The sequence below is a fragment of the Nothobranchius furzeri genome, chromosome 10 (genome assembly GCF_043380555.1).
Source record: "Nothobranchius furzeri strain GRZ-AD chromosome 10, NfurGRZ-RIMD1, whole genome shotgun sequence".
Lineage (NCBI taxonomy): Eukaryota > Metazoa > Chordata > Actinopteri > Cyprinodontiformes > Nothobranchiidae > Nothobranchius > Nothobranchius furzeri.
The window spans coordinates 70,095,602-70,120,631 of record NC_091750.1 but is presented as its reverse complement, the minus strand read 5'-3'; positions in this window follow the sequence as shown (position 1 = coordinate 70,120,631).

Genomic DNA, 25,030 nt, shown 5'->3' with positions numbered 1-25,030 from the left:
GTCTTGTAGCTGGAGCAAAACCTGGGCCTGGTAGCTGGAACAGAACCTGGGCCTGGTAGCTGGAGCAGAACCTGGGTCTTGTAGCTGGAACAGAACCTGGGTCTGGTAGCTGGAGCAGAACCTGGGCCGTGTTGCTGGAGCAGAACCTGGGTCTTGTAGCTGAAGCAGAACCTGGGTCTTGTAGCTGGAACAGAACCTGGACCTGGTAACTGGAGCAGAACCTGGGTCTTGTAGCTGGAGCAGAACCTAGACTTGATAGCTGGAAAAGAACCTGGGCCTGGTAGCTGGAGCAGAACCTGGGTCTTGTAGGTGGAGCAGAACCTGGGCCTGGTAGCTGGAGCAGAACCTGGGTCTTGTAACTGGAACAGAACCTGGGTCTTGTAGCTGGAGCAGAACCTGGGCCTGGTAGCTGGAGCAGAACCTGGGTCTTGTAGCTGGATCAGAACCTGGGCCTGGTAGCTGGAGCAGAACCTGGGCTGTGTAGCTAGAGCAGAACCTGGGCCTGGTAGCTGGAGCAGAACCTGGGTCTTGTAGCTGGAACAGAACCTGGGCCTTGTAGCTGGAGCAGAACTTGGGTCTTGTAGCTGAAGCAGAACCTGGGCCGTGTAGCTGGAGCAGAACCTGGGCCTGATAGCTGGAGCAGAACCTGGGCCTGGTAGCTGTAGCAGAACCTGGGCCTGGTAGCTGTAGCAGAACCTGGGTCTTGAAGCTGGAGCAGAACCTGGGTCTTGTAGCTGGAAAAGAACAGGGGCCTGATAGCTGGAGCGAAACCTGGGTCTGGTAGCTGGAGCAGAACCTGGGCCTGGTAGCTGGAGCAGAACCTGGGCCTGGTAGCTGGAGCAGAACCTGGGTCTTGTAGCTGGAGAAGAACCTGGGCCTGGAAGCTGGAGCAGAACCTGGGTCTGGTAGCTGGAACAGACTCTGGGCCTGGTAGCTGGAGCAGAACCTGGGTCTTGTAGCTGGAGCAGAACCTGGGCCTGGTAGCTAGAGCAGAACCTGGGCCGTGTAGCTGGAACAGAACCTGGGCCTGGTAGCTGGAGCAGAACCTGGGCCGTGTAGCTGGAGCAGAACCTGGGTCTTGTAGCTGGAGCAGAACCTGGGTCTTGTAGCTGGAGCAGAACCTGGGCCTGGTAGCTGGAGAAGAACCTGGGTCTTGTAGCTGGACCAGAACCTTGGTCTTGTAGCTGGAGCAGAACCTGGGCCGTGTAGCTGGAGCAGAACCTGGGTCTTGTAGCTGGAGCAGAACCTGGGTCTTGTAGCTGGAGCAGAATCTGGGCCGTGTAGCTGGAGCAGAATCTGGGTCGTGTAGCTGGAGCAGAACCTGGGTTTTGTAGCTGAAGCAGAACCTGGGTCTTGTAGCTCGAACAGAACTGGGGCCTGGTAGCTGGAGCAGAACCTGGGTCTGGTAGCTGGAGCAGAACCTAGGTCTTGTAGATGGAACAGAACCTAGGTCTTGTAGCTGGAGCAGAACCTGGGTCTGGTAGCTGAAGCAGAACCTGGGTCTTGTAGCTGGAGCAGAACCTGGGTCTTTTAGCTGGAGCAGAACATGGGTCTTGTAGCTGGAGCAGAACCTAGGTCTGGTAGCTGGAGCAGAACCTAGGTCTGGTAGATGGAGCAGAACCTGGGCCTGATAGCTGGAGCAGAACCTGGGCCTGATAGCTGGAGCAGAACCTGGGCCTGGTAGCTGGAGCAGAACCTGGGTCTCGTAGCTGAAGCAGAACCTGGGTCTGGTAGCTGAAGCATAATCTGGGTCTTGTAGCTGGAGAAGAACCTGGGTCTTGTAGCTGGAGCAGAACCTGGGCCTGGTAGCTGGAGCAGAACCTGGGTCTTGTAGCTGGAGCAGAACCTGGGTCTTGTAGCTGGAACAGAACCTGGGCTTGGTAGGTGGAGCAAAACCTAGGCCGTGTAGCTGGAGCAGAACCTGGGTCTTGTAGCTGGAGCAAAACCTGGGTCTTGTAGCTGGAACAGAACCTGGGCCTGGTAGCTGGAGCAGAACCTGGGTCTTGTAGCTGGAGCAGAACCTGGGTCTTGTAGCTGGAGCAAAACCTGGGCCTGGTAGCTGGAACAGAACCTGGGCCTGGTAGCTGGAGCAGAACCTGGGTCTTGTAGCTGGAACAGAACCTGGGTCTGGTAGCTGGAGCAGAACCTGGGCCGTGTTGCTGGAGCAGAACCTGGGTCTTGTAGCTGAAGCAGAACCTGGGTCTTGTAGCTGGAACAGAACCTGGACCTGGTAACTGGAGCAGAACCTGGGTCTTGTAGCTGGAGCAGAACCTAGACTTGATAGCTGGAAAAGAACCTGGGCCTGGTAGCTGGAGCAGAACCTGGGTCTTGTAGGTGGAGCAGAACCTGGGCCTGGTAGCTGGAGCAGAACCTGGGTCTTGTAACTGGAACAGAACCTGGGTCTTGTAGCTGGAGCAGAACCTGGGCCTGGTAGCTGGAGCAGAACCTGGGTCTTGTAGCTGGATCAGAACCTGGGCCTGGTAGCTGGAGCAGAACCTGGGTCTTGTAGCTAGAGCAGAACCTGGGCCTGGTAGCTGGAGCAGAACCTGGGTCTTGTAGCTGGAACAGAACCTGGGCCTTGTAGCTGGAGCAGAACTTGGGTCTTGTAGCTGAAGCAGAACCTGGGCCATGTAGCTGGAGCAGAACCTGGGCCTGATAGCTGGAGCAGAACCTGGGCCTGGTAGCTGTAGCAGAACCTGGGCCTGGTAGCTGTAGCAGAACCTGGGTCTAGTAGCTGGAGCAGAACCTGGGTCTTGTAGCTGGAAAAAAACAGGGGCCTGATAGCTGGAGCGAAACCTGGGTCTGGTAGCTGGAGCAGAACCTGGGCCTGGTAGCTGGAGCAGAACCTGGGCCTGGTAGCTGGAGCAGAACCTGGGTCTTGTAGCTGGAGAAGAACCTGGGCCTGGAAGCTGGAGCAGAACCTGGGTCTGGTAGCTGGAACAGACCCTGGGCCTGGTAGCTGGAGCAGAACCTGGGTCTTGTAGCTGGAGCAGAACCTGGGCCTGGTAGCTAGAGCAGAACCTGGAACGTGTAGCTGGAACAGAACCTGGGCCTGGTAGCTGGAGCAGAACCTGGGCCGTGTAGCTGGAGCAGAACCTGGGTCTTGTAGCTGGAGCAGAACCTGGGTCTTGTAGCTGGAGCAGAACCTGGGCCTGGTAGCTGGAGAAGAACCTGGGTCTTGTAGCTGGACCAGAACCTTGGTCTTGTAGCTGGAGCAGAACCTGGGCCGTGTAGCTGGAGCAGAACCTGGGTCTTGTAGCTGGAGCAGAACCTGGGTCTTGTAGCTGGAGCAGAATCTGGGCCGTGTAGCTGAAGCAGAATCTGGGTCGTGTAGCTGGAGCAGAACCTGGGTTTTGTAGCTGAAGCAGAACCTGGGTCTTGTAGCTCGAACAGAACTGGGGCCTGGTAGCTGGAGCAGAACCTGGGTCTGGTAGCTGGAGCAGAACCTAGGTCTTGTAGATGGAACAGAACCTAGGTCTTGTAGCTGGAGCAGAACCTGGGTCTGGTAGCTGAAGCAGAACCTGGGTCTTGTAGCTGGAGCAGAACCTGGGTCTTGTAGCTGGAGCAGAACATGGGTCTTGTAGCTGGAGCAGAACCTAGGTCTGGTAGCTGGAGCAGAACCTAGGTCTGGTAGATGGAGCAGAACCTGGGCCTGATAGCTGGAGCAGAACCTGGGCCTGATAGCTGGAGCAGAACCTGGGCCTGGTAGCTGGAGCAGAACCTGGGTCTCGTAGCTGAAGCAGAACCTGGGTCTGGTAGCTGAAGCATAATCTGGGTCTTGTAGCTGGAGCAGAACCTGGGTCTTGTAGCTGGAGCAGAACCTGGGCCTGGTAGCTGGAGCATAACCTGGGTCTTTTAGCTGGAGTAGAACCTGGGTCTTGTAGCTGGAGCAGAACCTGGGCCTGGTAGCTGGAGCATAACCTGGGTCTTTTAGCTGGAGCAGAACCTAGGCCGTGTAGCTGGAGCAGAACCTGGGTCTTGTAGCTGGAGCAAAACCTGGGTCTTGTAACTGGAACAGAACCTGGGCCTGGTAGCTGGAGCAGAACCTGGGTCTGGTAGCTGGAGCAGAACCTGGGTCTTGTAGCTGGAGCAGAACCTGGTCCTGATAGATGGAGCAGAACCTGGGCCTGGTAGCTGGAGCAGAACCTGGGCCTCGTAGCTGGAGCAGAACCTGGGTCTTGTAGCTGGAGTAGAACCTGGGTCTGGTAGCTGGAGCAGAACCTGGGCCGTGTAGCTGGAGCAGAACCTGAGTCTTGTAACTGGAGCAGAACCGGGGTCTTGTAGCTGGAGCAGAACCTAGACTTGATAGCTGGAAAAGAACCTGGCCCTGGTAGCTGGAGCAGAACCTGGGTCTTGTAAGTGGAGCAGAACCTGGGCCTGGTAGCTGGAGCAGAACCTGGGTCTTGCAGCTGGAACTGAACCTGGTCCATGTAGCTGAAGCAGAACCTGGCCCTGGTAGCTGGAGAAGAACCTGGGACTGGTAGCTGGAGCAGAACCTGGGTCTTGTAGCTGGAGCAGAACCTGGGCTTGGTAGCTGGAGCAGAACCTGGGTCTTGTAGCTGGAGCAGAACCTGGGCCTTGTAGCTGGAGCAGAACCTGGGCCTGGTAGCTGGAACAGAACCTGGGCCTGATAGCTGGAGCAGAACCCTGGACTGGGAGCTGGAGCAGAACCTTGGCCTGGTAGCTGGAACAGAACCTGGGCCTGGTAGCTGGAGCAGAACCTGGGCCTGGTAGCTGCAGCAGAACCTGGTTCTGGTAGTGGGAGCAGAACCTGGGTCTTGTAGCTGGAGCAGAACCTGGGTCTTGTAGCTGGAGCAGAACCTGGGCCTGGTAGCTGGAGCAGAACCTGGGTCTGGTAGCTGGAGCAGAACCTGGGCCTGGTAGCTGGAGCAGAACCTGGATCTTGTAGCTGGAACAGAACCTGGGTCTTGTAGCTGGAGCAGAACCTAGGCCTGGTAGCTTTAGCAGAACCTGAGCCGTGTAGCTGGAGCAGAACCTGGGCCGTGTAGCTGGAGCAGAACCTGGGCCGTGTAGCTGGAGCAGAACCTGGGTCTTGTAGCTGGAACAGAACCTGGGTCTGGTAGCTGGAGCAGAACCTGGGCCGTGTAGCTGGAGCAGAACCTGGGTATTGTAGCTGGAACAGAACCTGGGCCTGGTAACTGGAGCTGAACCTGGGACTTGTAGCTGGAGCAGAACCTAGACTTGATAGCTGGAAAAGAACCTGGGCCTGTTAGCTGGAGCAGAACCTGGGTCTTGTAGGTGGAGCAGAACCTGGGCCTGGTAGCTGGAGCAGAACCTGGGTCTTGTAGCTGGAACAGAACCTGGGCCGTGTAGCTGGAGCAGAACCTGGGCCTGGTAGCTGGAGAAGAACCTGGGCCTTGTAGCTGGAGCAGAACCTGGGTCTTGTAGCTGGAACAGAACATGGGTCTTGTAGCTGGAGCAGAACCTGGGCCTGGTAGCTGGAGAAGAACCTGGGTCTTGTAGCTGGACCAGAACCTTGGTCTTGTAGCTGGAGCAGAACCTGGGCCGTGTAGCTGGAGCAGAACCTGGGTCTTGTAGCTGGAGCAGAACCTGGGTCTTGTAGCTGGAGCAGAATCTGGGCCGTGTAGCTGGAGCAGAATCTGGGTCGTGTAGCTGGAGCAGAACCTGGGTTTTGTAGCTGAAGCAGAACCTGGGTCTTGTAGCTCGAACAGAACTGGGGCCTGGTAGCTGGAGCAGAACCTGGGTCTGGTAGCTGGAGCAGAACCTAGGTCTTGTAGATGGAACAGAACCTAGGTCTTGTAGCTGGAGCAGAACCTGGGTCTGGTAGCTGAAGCAGAACCTGGGTCTTGTAGCTGGAGCAGAACCTGGGTCTTGTAGCTGGAGCAGAACCTGGGTCTTGTAGCTGGAGCAGAACTTAGACTTGATAGCTGGAAAAGAACCTGGGCCTGGTAGCTGGAGCAGAACCTGGGTCTTGTAGGTGGAGCAGAACCTGGGCCTGGTAGCTGGAGCAGAATCTGGGTCTTGTAACTGGAACAGAACCTGGGTCTTGTAGCTGGAGCAGAACCTGGTCCTGGTAGCTGGAGCAGAACCTGGGTCTTGTAGCTGGAGCAGAACCTGGGCCTGGTAGCTGGAGCAGAACCTGGGCCTGGTAGCTGGAGCAGAACCTGGGTCTTGTAGCTGGAGAATAACCTGGGCCTGATGGCTGGAGCAGAACCTGGGTCTTGTAGCTGGAGCAGAACCTGGGCCTGGTAGCTGGAGCAGAACCTGGGCCGTGTAGATGTAACAGAACCTGGGCCGTGTAGCTAGAGCAGAACCTGGACCTGGTAGCTGGAGCAGAACCTGGACCTGGTAGCTGGAGCAGACCCTGGGCCTGGTAGCTGGAGCAGAACCTGGGCCTGGTAGCTGGAGCAGAACCTGGGTCTTTTAGCTGGAGCAGAACCTGGGCCTGGTAGATGGAGAAGAACCTGGGACTGGTAGATGGAAAAGAACCTGGGTCTTGTAGCTGGAACAGAACCTGGGCCTGATAGCTGGAGCAGAATCTGGGCATTGAAATTGGAGCAGAACCTGGGTCTTGTAGATGGAGCAGAACCTGGGCCTGGTAGATGGAGAAGAACCTGGGACTGGCAGATGGAAAAGAACCTGGGTCTTGTAGCTGAAGCAGAACCTGGGTCTTGTAGCTGGAGCAGAACCTGGGTCTTGTAGCTGGAACAGAACCTGGGCTTGGTAGGTGGAGCAAAACCTAGGCTGTGTAGCTGGAGCAGAACCTGGGTCTTGTAGCTGGAGCAAAACCTGGGTCTTGTAGCTGGAACAGAACCTGGGCCTGGTAGCTGGAGCAGAACCTGGGTCTTGTAGCTGGAGCAGAACCTGGGTCTTGTAGCTGGAGCAGAACCTGGGCCTGATAGATGGAGCAGAACCTGGGTCTTGTAGCTAGAACAGAACCTGGGTCTGGTAGCTGGAGCAGAACGTGGGCCGTGTTGCTGGAGCAGAACCTGGGTCTTGTAGCTGAAGCAGAACCTGGGTCTTGTAGCTGGAACAGAACCTGGACCTGGTAAATGGAGCAGAACATGGGTCTTGTCGCTGGAGCAGAACCTGGGTCTTGTAGCTGGAGCAGAATCTGGGCCGTGTAGCTGAAGCAGAACCTGGGTCTTGTAGCTGGAGCAGAACCTGGGTCTTGTAGCTGGAGCAGAACCTGGGCCTGGTAGCTGGAGCAGAACCTAGGTCTGGTAGCTGGAGCAGAACCTAGGTCTGGTAGCTGGAGCAGAACCTGGGCCTGATAGCTGGAGCAGAATCTGGGCCTGATAGCTGGAGCATAACCTGGGCCTGGTAGCTGGAGCAGAACCTGGGTCTGGTAGCTGAAGCAGAACCTGGGTCTGGTAGCTGAAGCAGAATCTGGGTCTTGTAGCTGGAGCAGAACCTGGGTCTTGTAGCTGGAGAGAACCTGGGCTTGGTAGCTGGAGCAGAACCTGGGTCTTGTAGCTGGAGCAGAACCTGGGTCTTGTAGCTGGAACAGAACCTGGGCTTGGTAGGTGGAGCAAAACCTAGGCCGTGTAGCTGGAGCAGAACCTGGGTCTTGTAGCTGGAGCAAAACCTGGGTCTTGTAGCTGGAACAGAACCTGGGCCTGGTAGCTGGAGCAGAACCTGGGTCTTGTAGCTGGAGCAGAACCTGGGTCTTGTAGCTGGAGCAGAACCTGGGCCTGATAGATGGAGCAGAACCTGGGTCTTGTAGCTGGAAAAGAACCTAGGTCTGGTAGCTGGAGCAGAACCTGGGTCTTGTAGCTGAAGCAGAACCTGGGTCTTGTAGCTGGAACAGAACCTGGACCTGGTAACTGGAGCAGAACCTGGGTCTTGTAGCTGGAGCAGAACCTAGACTTGATAGCTGGAAAAGAACCTGGGCCTGGTAGCTGGAGCAGAACCTGGGTCTTGTAGGTGGAGCAGAACCTGGGCCTGGTAGCTGGAGCAGAACCTGGGTCTTGTAACTGGAACAGAACCTGGGTCTTGTAGCTGGAGCAGAACCTGGTCCTGGTAGCTGGAGCAGAACCTGGGTCTTGTAGCTGGAGCAGAACCTGGGCCTGGTAGCTGGAGCAGAACCTTGGCCTGGTAGCTGGAGCAGAACCTGGGTCTTGTAGCTGGAGCAGAACCTGGGCCTGATGGCTGGAGCAGAACCTGGGTCTTGTAGCTGGAGCAGAACCTGGGCCTGGTAGCTGGAGATGAACCTGGGCCGTGTAGATGTAACAGAACCTGGGCCGTGTAGCTGGAGCAGAACCTGGACCTGGTAGCTGGAGCAGAACCTGGACCTTGTAGCTGGAGCAGAACCTGGGTCTTGTAGCTGAAGCAGAACCTGGGTCTTGTAGCTGGAACAGAACCTGGACCTGGTAACTGGAGCAGAACCTGGGTCTTGTAGCTGGAGCAGAACCTAGACTTGATAGCTGGAAAAGAACCTGGGCCTGGTAGCTGGAGCAGAACCTGGGTCTTGTAGGTGGAGCAGAACCTGGGCCTGGTAGCTGGAGCAGAACCTGGGTCTTGTAACTGGAACAGAACCTGGGTCTTGTAGCTGGAGCAGAACCTGGTCCTGGTAGCTGGAGCAGAACCTGGGTCTTGTAGCTGGAGCAGAACCTGGGCCTGGTAGCTGGAGCAGAACCTTGGCCTGGTAGCTGGAGCAGAACCTGGGTCTTGTAGCTGGAGCAGAACCTTGGCCTGATGGCTGGAGCAGAACCTGGGTCTTGTAGCTGGAGCAGAACCTGGGCCTGGTAGCTGGAGATGAACCTGGGCCGTGTAGATGTAACAGAACCTGGGCCGTGTAGCTGGAGCAGAACCTGGACCTGGTAGCTGGAGCAGAACCTGGACCTTGTAGCTGGAGCAGAACCTGGGCCTGGTAGCTGGAGCAGAACCTGGGCCTGGTAGCTGGAGCAGAACCTGGGTCTTGTAGCTGGAGCAGAACCTGGGCCTGGTAGATGGAGAAGAACCTGGGACTGGTAGATGGAAAAGAACCTGGGTCTTGTAGCTGGAACAGAACCTGGGCCTGATAGCTGGAGCAGAATCTGGGCATTGAAATTGGAGCAGAACCTGGGTCTTGTAGATGGAGCAGAACCTGGGCCTGGTAGATGGAGAAGAACCTGGGACTGGTAGATGGAAAAGAACCTGGGTCTTGTAGCTGAAGCAGAACCTGGGTCTTGTAGCTGGAGCAGAACCTGGGTCTTGTAGCTGGAACAGAACCTGGGCTTGGTAGGTGGAGCAAAACCTAGGCCGTGTAGCTGGAGCAGAACCTGGGTCTTGTAGCTGGAGCAAAACCTGGGTCTTGTAGCTGGAACAGAACCTGGGCCTGGTAGCTGGAGCAGAACCTGGGTCTTGTAGCTGGAGCAGAACCTGGGCCTGATAGATGGAGCAGAACCTGGGTGTTGTAGCTGGAACAGAACCTGGGTCTGGTAGCTGGAGCAGAACCTGGGCCGTGTTGCTGGAGCAGAACCTGGGTCTTGTAGCTGAAGCAGAACCTGGGTCTTGTAGCTGGAACAGAACCTGGACCTGGTGACTGGAGCAGAACCTGGGTCTTGTAGCTGGAGCAGAACCTAGACTTGATAGCTGGAAAAGAACCTGGGCCTGGTAGCTGGAGCAGAACCTGGGTCTTGTAGGTGGAGCAGAACCTGGGCCTGGTAGCTGGAGCAGAACCTGGGTCTTGTAACTGGAACAGAACCTGGGTCTTGTAGCTGGAGCAGAACCTGGTCCTGGTAGCTGGAGCAGAACCTGGGTCTTGTAGCTGGAGCAGAACCTGGGCCTGGTAGCTGGAGCAGAACCTGGGCCTGGTAGCTGGAGCAGAACCTGGGTCTTGTAGCTGGAGCAGAACCTGGGCCTGATGGCTGGAGCAGAACCTGGGTCTTGTAGCTGGAGCAGAACCTGGGCCTGGTAGCTGGAGCAGAACCTGGGCCGTGTAGATGTAACAGAACCTGGGTCTTGTAGCTGGAGCAGAACCTGGTCCTGGTAGCTGGAGCAGAACCTGGGTCTTGTAGTTGGAGCAGAACCTGGGCCTGGTAGCTGGAGCAGAACCTGGGCCTGGTAGCTGGAGCAGAACCTGGGTCTTGTAGCTGGAGCAGAACCTGGGCCTGATGGCTGGAGCAGAACCTGGGTCTTGTAGCTGGAGCAGAACCTGGGCCTGGTAGCTGGAGCAGAACCTGGGCCGTGTAGATGTAACAGAACCTGGGCCTGATAGCTGGAGCAGAATCTGGGCATTGAAATTGGAGCAGAACCTGGGTCTTGTAGATGGAGCAGAACCTGGGCCTGGTAGATGGAGAAGAACCTGGGACTGGTAGATGGAAAAGAACCTGGGTCTTGTAGCTGAAGCAGAACCTGGGTCTTGTAGCTGGAACAGAACCTGGGCCTTGTAGCTGGAGCAGAACCTGGGCCGTGTAGCTGGACAAACCTGGGCCTGGTAGCTGGAGCAGAACCTGGGTCTTGTAGCTGGAGCAGAACCTGGGTCTTGTAGCTGGAACAGAACCTGGGCTTGGTAGGTGGAGCAAAACCTAGGCCGTGTAGCTGGAGCAGAACCTGGGTCTTGTAGCTGGAGCAAAACCTGGGTCTTGTAGCTGGAACAGAACCTGGGTCTGGTAGCTGGAGCAGAACCTGGGTCTTGTAGCTGGAGCAGAACCTGGGTCTTGTAGCTGGAGCAGAACCTGGTTCTGATAGATGGAGCAAAACCTGGGCCTGGTAGCTGGAACAGAACCTGGGCCTGGTAGCTGGAGCAGAACCTGGGTCTTGTAGCTGGAACAGAACCTGGGTCTGGTAGCTGGAGCAGAACCTGGGCCGTGTTGCTGGAGCAGAACCTGGGTCTTGTAGCTGAAGCAGAACCTGGGTCTTGTAGCTGGAACAGAACCTGGACCTGGTAACTGGAGCAGAACCTGGGTCTTGTAGCTGGAGCAGAACCTAGACTTGATAGCTGGAAAAGAACCTGGGCCTGGTAGCTGGAGCAGAACCTGGGTCTTGTAGGTGGAGCAGAACCTGGGCCTGGTAGCTGGAGCAGAACCTGGGTCTTGTAACTGGAACAGAACCTGGGTCTTGTAGCTGGAGCAGAACCTGGGTCTTGTAGCTGGAGCAGAACCTGGGCCTGGTAGCTGGAGCAGAACCTGGGTCTTGTAGCTGGAGCAGAACCTGGGTCTTGTAGATGGAGCAGAACCTGGGCCTGGTAGATGGAGAAGAACCTGGGACTGGTAGATGGAAAAGAACCTGGGTCTTGTAGCTGGAACAGAACCTGGGTCTTGTAGCTGGAGCAGAACCTGGGCCTGATAGCTGGAGCAGAATCTGGGCCGTGAAATTGGACCAGAACCTGGGTCTTGTAGATGGAGCAGAACCTGGGCCTGGTAGATGGAGAAGAACCTGGGACTGGTAGATGGAGAAGAACCTGGGTCTTGTAGCTGAAGCAGAACCTGGGTCTTGTAGCTGGAACAGAACCTGGGCCTTGTAGCTGGAGCAGAACCTGGGCCGTGTAGCTGGAGAAACCTGGGCCTGATAGCTGGAGCAGAACCTGGACCTGGTAGCTGGAGCAGAACCTGGGCCTAGTAGCTGGAGCAGAACCTGGGCCTGGTAGCTGGAGCAGAACCTGGGTCTTGTAGCTGGAGCAGAACCTGGGTCTTGTAGCTGGGAAAGAACCTGGGCTTGGCAGCTGGAGCAGAACCTGGGTCTGGTAGCTGGAGCAGAACATGGGCCTGGTAGCTGGAGCAGAACCTGGGCCTGGTAGCTGGAGCAGAACCTGGGCCGTGTAGCTGGAACAGAACCTGGGTCTTGTAGCTGGAGAAGAATCTGGGCCGTGTAGCTGAAGCAGAACCTGGGTCTTGTAGCTGGAGCAGAACCTGGGTCTTGTAGCTGGAGCAGAACCTGGGCCTGGTAGCTGGAGCAGAACCTAGGTCTGGTAGCTGGAGCAGAACCTAGGTCTGGTAGCTGGAGCAGAACCTGGGCCTGATAGCTGGAGCAGAACCTGGGCCTGATAGCTGGAGCATAACCTGGGCCTGGTAGCTGGAGCAGAACCTGGGTCTGGTAGCTGAAGCAGAACCTGGGTCTGGTAGCTGAAGCAGAATCTGGGTCTTGTAGCTGGAGCAGAACCTGGGTCTTGTAGCTGGAGAAGAACCTGGGCCTGGTAGCTGGAGCAGAACCTGGGTCTTGTAGCTGGAGCAGAACCTGGGTCTTGTAGCTGGAACAGAACCTGGGCTTGGTAGGTGGAGCAAAACCTAGGCCGTGTAGCTGGAGCAGAACCTGGGTCTTGTAGCTGGAGCAAAACCTGGGTCTTGTAGCTGGAACAGAACCTGGTCCTGGTAGCTGGAGCAGAACCTGGGTCTTGTAGCTGGAGCAGAACCTGGGTCTTGTAGCTGGAGCAGAACCTGGGCCTGATAGATGGAGCAGAACCTGGGTCTTGTAGCTGGAACAGAACCTGGGTCTGGTAGCTGGAGCAGAACCTGGGCCGTGTTGCTGGAACAGAACCTGGGTCTTGTAGCTGAAGCAGAACCTGGGTCTTGTAGCTGGAACAGAACCTGGGCCTGGTAGCTGGAGCAGAACCTGGGTCTTGTAGCTGGAGCAGAACCTGGGTCTTGTAGCTGGAGCAGAACCTGGGCCTGATAGATGGAGCAAAACCTGGGCCTGGTAGCTGGAACAGAACCTGGGCCTGGTAGCTGGAGCAGAACCTGGGTCTTGTAGCTGGAACAGAACCTGGGTCTGGTAGCTGGAGCAGAACCTGGGCCGTGTTGCTGGAGCAGAACCTGGGTCTTGTAGCTGAAGCAGAACCTGGGTCTTGTAGCTGGAACAGAACCTGGACCTGGTAACTGGAGCAGAACCTGGGTCTTGTAGCTGGAGCAGAACCTTGACTTGATAGCTGGAAAAGAACCTGGGCCTGGTAGCTGGAGCAGAACCTGGGTCTTGTAGGTGGAGCAGAACCTGGGCCTGGTAGCTGGAGCAGAACCTGGGTCTTGTAACTGGAACAGAACCTGGGTCTTGTAGCTGGAGCAGAACCTGGGTCTTGTAGCTGGAGCAGAACATGGGCCTGGTAGCTGGAGCAGAACCTGGGCCTGGTAGCTGGAGCAGAACCTGGGCCGTGTAGCTGGACAAACCTGGGCCTGGTAGCTGGAGCAGAACCTGGGTCTTGTAGCTGGAGCAGAACCTGGGTCTTGTAGCTGGAACAGAACCTGGGCTTGGTAGGTGGAGCAAAACCTAGGCCGTGTAGCTGGAGCAGAACCTGGGTCTTGTAGCTGGAGCAAAACCTGGGTCTTGTAGCTGGAACAGAACCTGGGTCTGGTAGCTGGAGCAGAACCTGGGTCTTGTAGCTGGAGCAGAACCTGGGTCTTGTAGCTGGAGCAGAACCTGGGCCTGATAGATGGAGCAAAACCTGGGCCTGGTAGCTGGAACAGAACCTGGGCCTGGTAGCTGGAGCAGAACCTGGGTCTTGTAGCTGGAACAGAACCTGGGTCTGGTAGCTGGAGCAGAACCTGGGCCGTGTTGCTGGAGCAGAACCTGGGTCTTGTAGCTGAAGCAGAACCTGGGTCTTGTAGCTGGAACAGAACCTGGACCTGGTAACTGGAGCAGAACCTGGGTCTTGTAGCTGGAGCAGAACCTAGACTTGATAGCTGGAAAAGAACCTGGGCCTGGTAGCTGGAGCAGAACCTGGGTCTTGTAGGTGGAGCAGAACCTGGGCCTGGTAGCTGGAGCAGAACCTGGGTCTTGTAACTGGAACAGAACCTGGGTCTTGTAGCTGGAGCAGAACCTGGGTCTTGTAGCTGGAGCAGAACCTGGGCCTGGTAGCTGGAGCAGAACCTGGGTCTTGTAGCTGGAGCAGAACCTGGGTCTTGTAGATGGAGCAGAACCTGGGCCTGGTAGATGGAGAAGAACCTGGGACTGGTAGATGGAAAAGAACCTGGGTCTTGTAGCTGGAACAGAACCTGGGTCTTGTAGCTGGAGCAGAACCTGGGCCTGATAGCTGGAGCAGAATCTGGGCCGTGAAATTGGACCAGAACCTGGGTCTTGTAGATGGAGCAGAACCTGGGCCTGGTAGATGGAGAAGAACCTGGGACTGGTAGATGGAGAAGAACCTGGGTCTTGTAGCTGAAGCAGAACCTGGGTCTTGTAGCTGGAACAGAACCTGGGCCTTGTAGCTGGAGCAGAACCTGGGCCGTGTAGCTGGAGAAACCTGGGCCTGATAGCTGGAGCAGAACCTGGACCTGGTAGCTGGAGCAGAACCTGGGCCTAGTAGCTGGAGCAGAACCTGAGCCTGGTAGCTGGAGCAGAACCTGGGTCTTGTAGCTGGAGCAGAACCTGGGTCTTGTAGCTGGGAAAGAACCTGGGCTTGGCAGCTGGAGCAGAACCTTGGTCTGGTAGCTGGAGCAGAACATGGGCCTGGTAGCTGGAGCAGAACCTGGGCCTGGTAGCTGGAGCAGAACCTGGGCCGTGTAGCTGGAACAGAACCTGGGTCTTGTAGCTGGAGAAGAATCTGGGCCGTGTAGCTGAAGCAGAACCTGGGTCTTGTAGCTGGAGCAGAACCTGGGTCTTGTAGCTGGAGCAGAACCTGGGCCTGGTAGCTGGAGCAGAACCTAGGTCTGGTAGCTGGAGCAGAACCTAGGTCTGGTAGCTGGAGCAGAACCTGGGCCTGATAGCTGGAGCAGAACCTGGGCCTGATAGCTGGAGCATAACCTGGGCCTGGTAGCTGGAGCAGAACCTGGGTCTGGTAGCTGAAGCAGAACCTGGGTCTGGTAGCTGAAGCAGAATCTGGGTCTTGTAGCTGGAGCAGAACCTGGGTCTTGTAGCTGGAGAAGAACCTGGGCCTGGTAGCTGGAGCAGAACCTGGGTCTTGTAGCTGGAGCAGAACCTGGGTCTTGTAGCTGGAACAGAACCTGGGCTTGGTAGGTGGAGCAAAACCTAGGCCGTGTAGCTGGAGCAGAACCTGGGTCTTGTAGCTGGAGCAAAACCTGGGTCTTGTAGCTGGAACAGAACCTGGTCCTGGTAGCTGGAGCAGAACCTGGGTCTTGTAGCTGGAGCAGAACCTGGGTCTTGTAGCTGGAGCAGAAGCTGGGCCTGATAGATGGAGCAGAACCTGGGTCTTGTAGCTGGAACAGAACCTGGGTCTGGTAGCTGGAGCAGAACCTGGGCCGTGTTGCTGGAGCAGAACCTGGGTCTTGTAGCTGAAGCAGAACCTGGGTCTTGTAGCTGGAACAGAACCTGGGCCTGGTAGCTGGAGCAGAACCTGGGTCTTGTAGCTGGAGCAGAACCTGGGTCTTGTAGCTGGAGCAGAACCTGGGCCTGATAGATGGAGCAAAACCTGGGCCTGGTAGCTGGAACAGAACCTGGGCCTGGTAGCTGGAGCAGAACCTGGGTCTTGTAGCTGGAACAGAACCTGGGTCTGGTAGCTGGAGCAGAACCTGGGCCGTGTTGCTGGAGCAGAACCTGGGTCTTGTAGCTGAAGCAGAACCTGGGTCTTGTAGCTGGAACAGAACCTGGACCTGGTAACTGGAGCAGAACCTGGGTCTTGTAGCTGGAGCAGAACCTTGACTTGATAGCTGGAAAAGAACCTGGGCCTGGTAGCTGGAGCAGAACCTGGGTCTTGTAGGTGGAGCAGAACCTGGGCCTGGTAGCTGGAGCAGAACCTGGGTCTTGTAACTGGAACAGAACCTGGGTCTTGTAGCTGGAGCAGAACCTGGGTCTTGTAGCTGGAGCAGAACCTGGGCCTGGTAGCTGGAGCAGAACCTGGGCCTGGTAGATGGAGAAGAACCTGGGACTGGTAGATGGAAAAGAACCTGGGTCTTGTAGCTGGAACAGAACCTGGGTCTTGTAGCTGGAGCAGAACCTGGGCCTGATAGCTGGAGCAGAATCCGGGCCGTGAAATTGGACCAGAACCTGGGTCTTGTAGATGGAGCAGAACCTGGGCCTGGTAGATGGAGAAGAACCTGGGACTGGTAGATGGAGAAGAACCTGGGTCTTGTAGCTGAAGCAGAACCTGGGTCTTGTAGCTGGAACAGAACCTGGGCCTTGTAGCTGGAGCAGAACCTGGGCCGTGTAGCTGGAGAAACCTGGGCCTGATAGCTGGAGCAGAACCTGGACCTGGTAGCTGGAGCAGAACCTGGGCCTAGTAGCTGGAGCAGAACCTGGGCCTGGTAGCTGGAGCAGAACCTGGGTCTTGTAGCTGGAGCAGGACCTGGGTCTTGTAGCTGGGAAAGAACCTGGGCTTGGCAGCTGGAGCAGAACCTGGGTCTGGTAGCTGGAGCAGAACATGGGCCTGGTAGCTGGAGCAGAACCTGGGCCTGGTAGCTGGAGCAGAACCTAGGCCGTGTAGCTGGAACAGAACCTGGGTCTTGTAGCTGGAGAAGAATCTGGGCCGTGTAGCTGAAGCAGAACCTGGGTCTTGTAGCTGGAGCAGAACCTGGGTCTTGTAGCTGGAGCAGAACCTGGGCCTGGTAGCTGGAGCAGAACCTAGGTCTGGTAGCTGGAGCAGAACCTAGGTCTGGTAGCTGGAGCAGAACCTGGGCCTGATAGCTGGAGCAGAACCTGGGCCTGATAGCTGGAGCATAACCTGGGCCTGGTAGCTGGAGCAGAACCTGGGTCTGGTAGCTGAAGCAGAACCTGGGTCTGGTAGCTGAAGCAGAATCTGGGTCTTGTAGCTGGAGCAGAACCTGGGTCTTGTAGCTGGAGCAGAACCTGGGCCTGGTAGCTGGAGCAGAACCTGGGTCTTGTAGCTGGAGCAGAACCTGGGTCTTGTAGCTGGAACAGAACCTGGGCTTGGTAGGTGGAGCAAAACCTAGGCCGTGTAGCTGGAGCAGAACCTGGGTCTTGTAGCTGGAGCAAAACCTGGGTCTTGTAGCTGGAACAGAACCTGGGCCTGGTAGCTGGAGCAGAACCTGGGTCTTGTAGCTGGAGCAGAACCTGGGTCTTGTAGCTGGAGCAGAACCTGGGCCTGATAGATGGAGCAGAACCTGGGTCTTGTAGCTGGAACAGAACCTGGGTCTGGTAGCTGGAGCAGAACCTGGGCCTGGTAGCTGGAGCAGAACCTGGGCCGTGTAGCTGGAACAGAACCTGGGTCTTGTAGCTGGAGAAGAATCTGGGCCGTGTAGCTGAAGCAGAACCTGGGTCTTGTAGCTGGAGCAGAACCTGGGTCTTGTAGCTGGAGCAGAACCTGGGCCTGGTAGCTGGAGCAGAACCTAGGTCTGGAAGCTGGAGCAGAACCTAGGTCTGGTAGCTGGAGCAGAACCTGGGCCTGATAGCTGGAGCAGAACCTGGGCCTGATAGCTGGAGCATAACCTGGGCCTGGTAGCTGGAGCAGAACCTGGGTCTGGTAGCTGAAGCAGAACCTGGGTCTGGTAGCTGAAGCAGAATCTGGGTCTTGTAGCTGGAGCAGAACCTGGGTCTTGTAGCTGGAGCAGAACCTGGGCCTCGTAGCTGGAGCAGAACCTGGGTCTTGTAGCTGGAGCAGAACCTGGGTCTTGTAGCTGGAACAGAACCTGGGCTTGGTAGGTGGAGCAAAACCTAGGCCGTGTAGCTGGAGCAGAACCTGGGTCTTGTAGCTGGAGCAAAACCTGGGTCTTGTAGCTGGAACAGAACCTGGGCCTGGTAGCTGGAGCAGAACCTGGGTCTTGTAGCTGGAGCAGAACCTGGGTCTTGTAGCTGGAGCAGAACCTGGGCCTGATAGATGGAGCAGAACCTGGGTCTTGTAGCTGGAACAGAACCTGGGTCTGGTAGCTGGAGCAGAACCTGGGCCGTGTTGCTGGAGCAGAACCTGAGTCTTGTAGCTGAAGCAGAACCTGGGTCTTGTAGCTGGAACAGAACCTGGACCTGGTAACTGGAGCAGAACCTGGGTCTTGTAGCTGGAGCAGAACCTAGACTTGATAGCTGGAAAAGAACCTGGGCCTGGTAGCTGGAGAAGAACCTGGGTCTTGTAGGTGGAGCAGAACCTGGGCCTGGTAGCTGGAGCAGAACCTGGGTCTTGTAACTGGAACAGAACCTGGGTCTTGTAGCTGGAGCAGAACCTGGTCCTGGTAGCTGGAGCAGAACCTGGGTCTTGTAGCTGGAGCAGAACCTGGGCCTGGTAGCTGGAGCAGAACCTGGGCCTGGTTGCTGGAGCAGAACCTGGGTCTTGTAGCTGGAGCAGAACCTGGGCCTGGTGGCTGGAGCAGAACCTGGGTCTTGTAGCTGGAGCAGAACCTGGGCCTGGTAGCTGGAGCAGAACCTGGGCCGTGTAGATGTAACAGAACCTGGGCTGTGTAGCTGGAGCAGAACCTGGGCCTGGTAGATGGAAAAGAACCTGGGTCTTGTAGCTGGAACAGAACCTGGGCCTGATAGCTGGAGCAGAATATGGGCATTGAAATTGGAGCAGAACCTGGGTCTTGTAGATGGAGCAGAACCTGGGCCTGGTAGATGGAGAAGAACCTGGGACTGGTAGATGGAAAAGAACCTGGGTCTTGTAGCTGAAGCAGAACCCGGGCCTGGTAGCTGGAGCAGAACCTGGGTCTTGTAGCTGGAGCAGAACCTGGGCCTGGTGGCTGGAGCAGAACCTGGGTCTTGTAGCTGGAGCAGAACCTGGGCCTGGTAGCTGGAGCAGAACCTGGGCCGTGTAGATGTAACAGAACCTGGGCTGTGTAGCTGGAGCAGAACCTGGACCTGGTAGCTGGAGCAGAACCTGGACCTGGTAGCTGGAGCAGAACCTGGGCCTGGTAGCTGGAGCAGAACCTGGGCCTGGTAGCTGGAGCAGAACCTGGGTCTTGTAGCTGGAGCAGAACCTGGGCCTGGTAGATGGAAAAGAACCTGGGTCTTGTAGCTGGAACAGAACCTGGGCCTGATAGCTGGAGCAGAATCTGGGCATTGAAATTGGAGCAGAACCTGGGTCTTGTAGATGGAGCAGAACCTGGGCCTGGTAGATGGAGAAGAACCTGGGACTGGTAGATGGAAAAGAACCTGGGTCTTGTAGCTGAAGCAGAACCTGGGTCTTGTAGCTGGAACAGAACCTGGGCCTTGTAGCTGGAGCACAACCTGGGCCGTGTAGCTGGAGAAACCTGGGCCTGATAGCTGGAGCAGAACCTGGACCTGGTAGCTGGAGCAGAACCTGGGCCTGGTAGCTGGAGCAGAACCTGGGCCTGGTAGCTGGAGCAGAACCTGGGTCTTGTAGCTGGAGCAGAACCTGGGTCTTGTAGGTGGGAAAGAACCTGGGCTTGGCAGCTGGAGCAGAACCTGGGTCTGGTAGCTGGAGCAGAACATGGGCCTGGTAGCTGGAGCAGAACCTGGGCCTGGTAGCTGGAGCAGAACCTGGGCCGTGTAGCTGGAACAGAACCTGGGTCTTGTAGCTGGAGCAGAATCTGGGCCGTGTAGCTGAAGCAGAACCTGGGTCTTGTAGCTGGAGCAGAACCTGGGTCTTGTAGCTGGAGCAGAACCTGGGCCTGGTAGCTGGAGCAGAACCTAGGTCTGGTAGCTGGAGCAGAACCTAGGTCTGGTAGCTGGAGCAGAACCTGGGCCTGATAGCTGGAGCAGAACCTGGGCCTGATAGCTGGAGCATAACCTGGGCCTGGTAGCTGGAGCAGAACCTGGGTCTGGTAGCTGAAGCAAAACATGGGTCTGGTAGCTGAAGCAGAATCTGGGTCTTGTAGCTGGAGCAGAACCTGGGTCTTGTAGCTGGAGCAGAACCTGGGCCTGGTAGCTGGAGCAGAACCTGGGTCTTGTAGCTGGAGCAGAACCTGGGTCTTGTAGCTGGAACAGAACCTGGGCTTGGAAGGTGGAGCAGAACCTGGGTCTTGTAGCTGGAGCAGAACCTGGGTCTTGTAGCTGGAGTAGAACCTGGGTCTTGTAGCTGGAGCAAAACCTGGGTCTTGTAGCTGGAACAGAACCTGGGCCTGGTAGCTGGAGCAGAACCTGGGTCTTGTAGCTGGAGCAGAACCTGGGTCTTGTAGCTGGAGCAGAACCTGGGTCTTGTAGCTGGAGCAAAACCTGGGCCTGGTAGCTGGAACAGAACCTGGGCCTGGTAGCTGGAGCAGAACCTGGGTCTTGTAGCTGGAACAGAAACTGGGTCTGGTAGCTGGAGCAGAACCTGGGCCGTGTTGCTGGAGCAGAACCTGGGTCTTTTAGCTGAAGCAGAACCTGGGTCTTGTAGCTGGAACAGAACCTGGACCTGGTAACTGGAGCAGAACCTGGGTCTTGTAGCTGGAGCAGAACCTAGACTTGATAGCTGGAAAAGAACCTGGGCCTGGTAGCTGGAGCAGAACCTGGGTCTTGTAGGTGGAGCAGAACCTGGGCCTGGTAGCTGGAGCAGAACCTGGGTCTTGTAACTGGAACAGAACCTGGGTCTTGTAGCTGGAGCAGAACCTGGGCCTGGTAGCTGGATCAGAACCTGGGCCTGGTAGCTGGAGCAGAACCTGGGCTGTGTAGCTAGAGCAGAACCTGGGCCTGGTAGCTGGAGCAGAACCTGTGTCTTGTAGCTGGAACAGAACCTGGGCCTTGTAGCTGGAGCAGAACCTGGGTCTTGTAGCTGAAGCAGAACCTGGGCCGTGTAGCTGGAGCAGAACCTGGGCCTGATAGCTGGAGCAGAACCTGGGCCTGGTAGCTGTAGCAGAACCTGGGCCTGGTAGCTGTAGCAGAACCTGGCTCTTGTAGCTGGAGAAGAACCTGGGTCTTGTAGCTGGAAAAGAACAGGGGCCTGGTAGCTGGAGCGAAACCTGGGTCTGGTAGCTGGAGCAGAACCTGGGCCTGGTAGCTGGAGCAGAACCTGGGCCTGGTAGCTGGAGCAGAACCTGGGTCTTGTAGCTGGAGAAGAACCTGGGCCTGGAAGCTGGAGCAGAACCTGGGTCTGGTAGCTGGAACAGACCCTGGGCCTGGTAGCTGGAGCAGAACCTGGGTCTTGTAGCTGGAGCAGAACCTGGGCCTGGTAGCTAGAGCAGAACCTGGGCCGTGTAGCTGGAACAGAACCTGGGCCTGGTAGCTGGAGCAGAACCTGGGCCGTGTAGCTGGAGCAGAACCTGGGTCTTGTAGCTGGAGCAGAACCTGGGTCTTGTAGCTGGAGCAGAACCTGGGCCTGGTAGCTGGAGAAGAACCTGGGACTGGTAGATGGAAAATAACCTGGGTCTTGTAGCTGGAACAGAACCTGGGCCTGATAGCTGGAGCAGAATCTGGGCATTGAAATTGGAGCAGAACCTGGGTCTTGTAGATGGAGCAGAACCTGGGCCTGGTAGATGGAGAAGAACCTGGGACTGGTAGATGGAAAAGAACCTGGGTCTTGTAGCTGAAGCAGAACCTGGGTCTTGTAGCTGGAACAGAACCTGGGCCTTGTAGCTGGAGCAGAACCTGGGCCGTGTAGCTGGAGAAACCTGGGCCTGATAGCTGGAGCAGAACCTGGACCTGGTAGCTGGAGCAGAACCTGGGCCTGGTAGCTGGAGCAGAACCTGGGTCTTGTAGCTGGAACAGAACCTGGGCCTTGTAGCTGGAGCAGAACCTGGGCCGTGTAGCTGGAGAAACCTGGGCCTGATAGCTGGAGCAGAACCTGGACCTGGTAGCTGGAGCAGAACCTGGGCCTGGTAGCTGGAGCAGAACCTGGGCCTGGTAGCTGGAGCAGAACCTGGGTCTTGTAGCTGGAGCAGAACCTGGGTCTTATAGCTGGGAAAGAACTTGGGCTTGGCAGCTGGCGCAGAACCTGGGTCTGGTAGCTGGAGCAGAACATGGGCCTGGTAGCTGGAGCAGAACCTGAGCCTGGTAGCTGGAGCAGAACCTGGGCCGTGTAGCTGGAACAGAACCTGGGTCTTGTAGCTGGAGCAGAATCTGGGCCGTGTAGCTGAAGCAGAACCTGGGTCTTGTAGCTGGAGCAGAACCTGGGTCTTGTAGCTGGAGCAGAACCTGGGCCTGGTAGCTGGAGCAGAACCTAGGTCTGGTAGCTGGAGCAGAACCTAGGTCTGGTAGCTGGAGCAGAACCTGGGCCTGATAGCTGGAGCAGAACCTGGGACTGATAGCTGGAGCATAACCTGGGCCTGGTAGCTGGAGCAGAACCTGGGTCTGGTAGCTGAAGCAGAACCTGGGTCTGGTAGCTGAAGCAGAATCTGGGTCTTGTAGCTGGAGCAGAACCTGGGTCTTGTAGCTGGAGCAGAACCTGGGCCTGGTAGCTGGAGCAGAACCTGGGTCTTGTAGCTGGAGCAGAACCTGGATCTTGTAGCTGGAGCAGAACCTGGGCCTCGTAGCTGGAGCAGAACCTAGGTCTGGTAGCTGGAGCAGAACCTAGGTCTGGTAGCTGGAGCAGAACCTGGGCCTGATAGCTGGAGCAGAACCTGGGCCTGATAGCTGGAGCATAACCTGGGCCTGGTAGCTGGAGGAGAACCTGGGTCTGGTAGCTGAAGCAGAACTTGGGTCTGGTAGCTGAAGCAGAATCTGGGTCTTGTAGCTGGAGCAGAACCTGGGTCTTGTAGCTGGAGCAGAACCTGGGTCTTGTAGCTGGAGCAAAACCTGGGTCTTGTAGCTGGAACAGAACCTGGGCCTGGTAGCTGGAGCAGAACCTGGGTCTTGTAGCTGGAGCAGAACCTGGGTCTTGTAGCTGGAGCAGAACCTGGGCCTGATAGATGGAGCAGAACCTGGGTCTTGTAGCTGGAACAGAACCTGGGTCTGGTAGCTGGAGCAGAACCTGGGCCGTGTTGCTGGAGCAGAACCTGGGTCTTGTAGCTGAAGCAGAACCTTGGTCTTGTAGCTGGAACAGAACCTGGACCTGGTAACTGGAGCAGAACCTGGGTCTTGTAGCTGGAGCAGAACCTAGACTTGATAGCTGGAAAAGAACCTGGGCCTGGTAGCTGGAGCAGAACCTGGGTCTTGTAGGTGGAGCAGAACCTGGGCCTGGTAGCTGGAGCAGAACCTGGGTCTTGTAACTGGAACAGAACCTGGGTCTTGTAGCTGGAGCAGAACCTGGTCCTGGTAGCTGGAGCAGAACCTGGGTCTTGTAGCTGGAGCAGAACCTGGGCCTGATAGCTGGAGCAGAACCTGGACCTGGTAGCTGGAGCAGAACCTGGGTCTTGTAGCTGGAGCAGAACCTGGGCCTGGTAGCTGGAGCAGAACCTGGGTCTTGTAGCTGGAGCAGAACCTGGGTGTTGTAGCTGGGAAAGAACCTGGGCTTGGCAGCTGGAGCAGAACCTGGGTCTGGTAGCTGGAGCAGAACATGGGCCTGGTAGCTGGAGCAGAACCTGGGCCTGGTAGCTGGAGCAGAACCTGGGCCGTGTAGCTGGAACAGAACCTGGGTCTTGTAGCTGGAGCAGAATCTGGGCCGTGTAGCTGAAGCAGAACCTGGGTCTTGTAGCTGGAGCAGAACCTGGGTCTTGTAGCTGGAGCAGAACCTGGGCCTGGTAGCTGGAGCAGAACCTAGGTCTGGTAGCTGGAGCAGAACCTAGGTCTGGTAGCTTGAGCAGAACCTGGGCCTGATAGCTGGAGCAGAACCTGGGCCTGATAGCTGGAGCATAACCTGGGCCTGGTAGCTGGAGCAGAACCTGGGTCTGGTAGCTGAAGCAGAACCTGGGTATGGTAGCTGAAGCAGAATCTGGGTCTTGTAGCTGGAGCAGAACCTGGGTCTTGTAGTGGAGCAGAACCTGGGCCTGGTAGCTGGAGCAGAACCTGGGTCTTGTAGCTGGAGCAGAACCTGGGTCTTGTAGCTGGAACAGAACCTGGGCTTGGTAGGTGGAGCAAAACCTAGGCCGTGTAGCTGGAGCAGAACCTGGGTCTTGTAGCTGGAGCAAAACCTGGGTCTTGTAGCTGGAACAGAACCTGGGCCTGGTAGCTGGAGCAGAACCTGGGTCTTGTAGCTGGAGCAGAACCTGGGTCTTGTAGCTGGAGCAAAACCTGGGCCTGGTAGCTGGAACAGAACCTGGGCCTGGTAGCTGGAGCAGAACCTGGGTCTTGTAGCTGGAACAGAACCTGGGTCTGGTAGCTGGAGCAGAACCTGGGCCGTGTTGCTGGAGCAGAACCTGGGTCTTGTAGCTGAAGCAGAACCTGGGTCTTGTAGCTGGAACAGAACCTGGACCTGGTAACTGGAGCAGAACCTGGGTCTTGTAGCTGGAGCAGAACCTAGACTTGATAGCTGGAAAAGAACCTGGGCCTGGTAGCTGGAGCAGAACCTGGGTCTTGTAGGTGGAGCAGAACCTGGGCCTGGTAGCTGGAGCAGAACCTGGGTCTTGTAACTGGAACAGAACCTGGGTCTTGTAGCTGGAGCAGAACCTGGGCCTGGTAGCTGGAGCAGAACCTGGGTCTTGTAGCTGGATCAGAACCTGGGCCTGGTAGCTGGAGCAGAACCTGGGCTGTGTAGCTAGAGCAGAACCTGGGCCTGGTAGCTGGAGCAGAACCTGGGTCTTGTAGCTGGAACAGAACCTGGGCCTTGTAGCTGGAGCAGAACTTGGGTCTTGTAGCTGAAGCAGAACCTGGGCCGTGTAGCTGGAGCAGAACCTGGGCCTGATAGCTGGAGCAGAACCTGGGCCTGGTAGCTGTAGCAGAACCTGGGCCTGGTAGCTGTAGCAGAACCTGGGTCTTGAAGCTGGAGCAGAACCTGGGTCTTGTAGCTGGAAAAGAACAGGGGCCTGATAGCTGGAGCGAAACCTGGGTCTGGTAGCTGGAGCAGAACCTGGGCCTGGTAGCTGGAGCAGAACCTGGGCCTGGTAGCTGGAGCAGAACCTGGGTCTTGTAGCTGGAGAAGAACCTGGGCCTGGAAGCTGGAGCAGAACCTGGGTCTGGTAGCTGGAACAGACTCTGGGCCTGGTAGCTGGAGCAGAACCTGGGTCTTGTAGCTGGAGCAGAACCTGGGCCTGGTAGCTAGAGCAGAACCTGGGCCGTGTAGCTGGAACAGAACCTGGGCCTGGTAGCTGGAGCAGAACCTGGGCCGTGTAGCTGGAGCAGAACCTGGGTCTTGTAGCTGGAGCAGAACCTGGGTCTTGTAGCTGGAGCAGAACCTGGGCCTGGTAGCTGGAGAAGAACCTGGGTCTTGTAGCTGGACCAGAACCTTGGTCTTGTAGCTGGAGCAGAACCTGGGCCGTGTAGCTGGAGCAGAACCTGGGTCTTGTAGCTGGAGCAGAACCTGGGTCTTGTAGCTGGAGCAGAATCT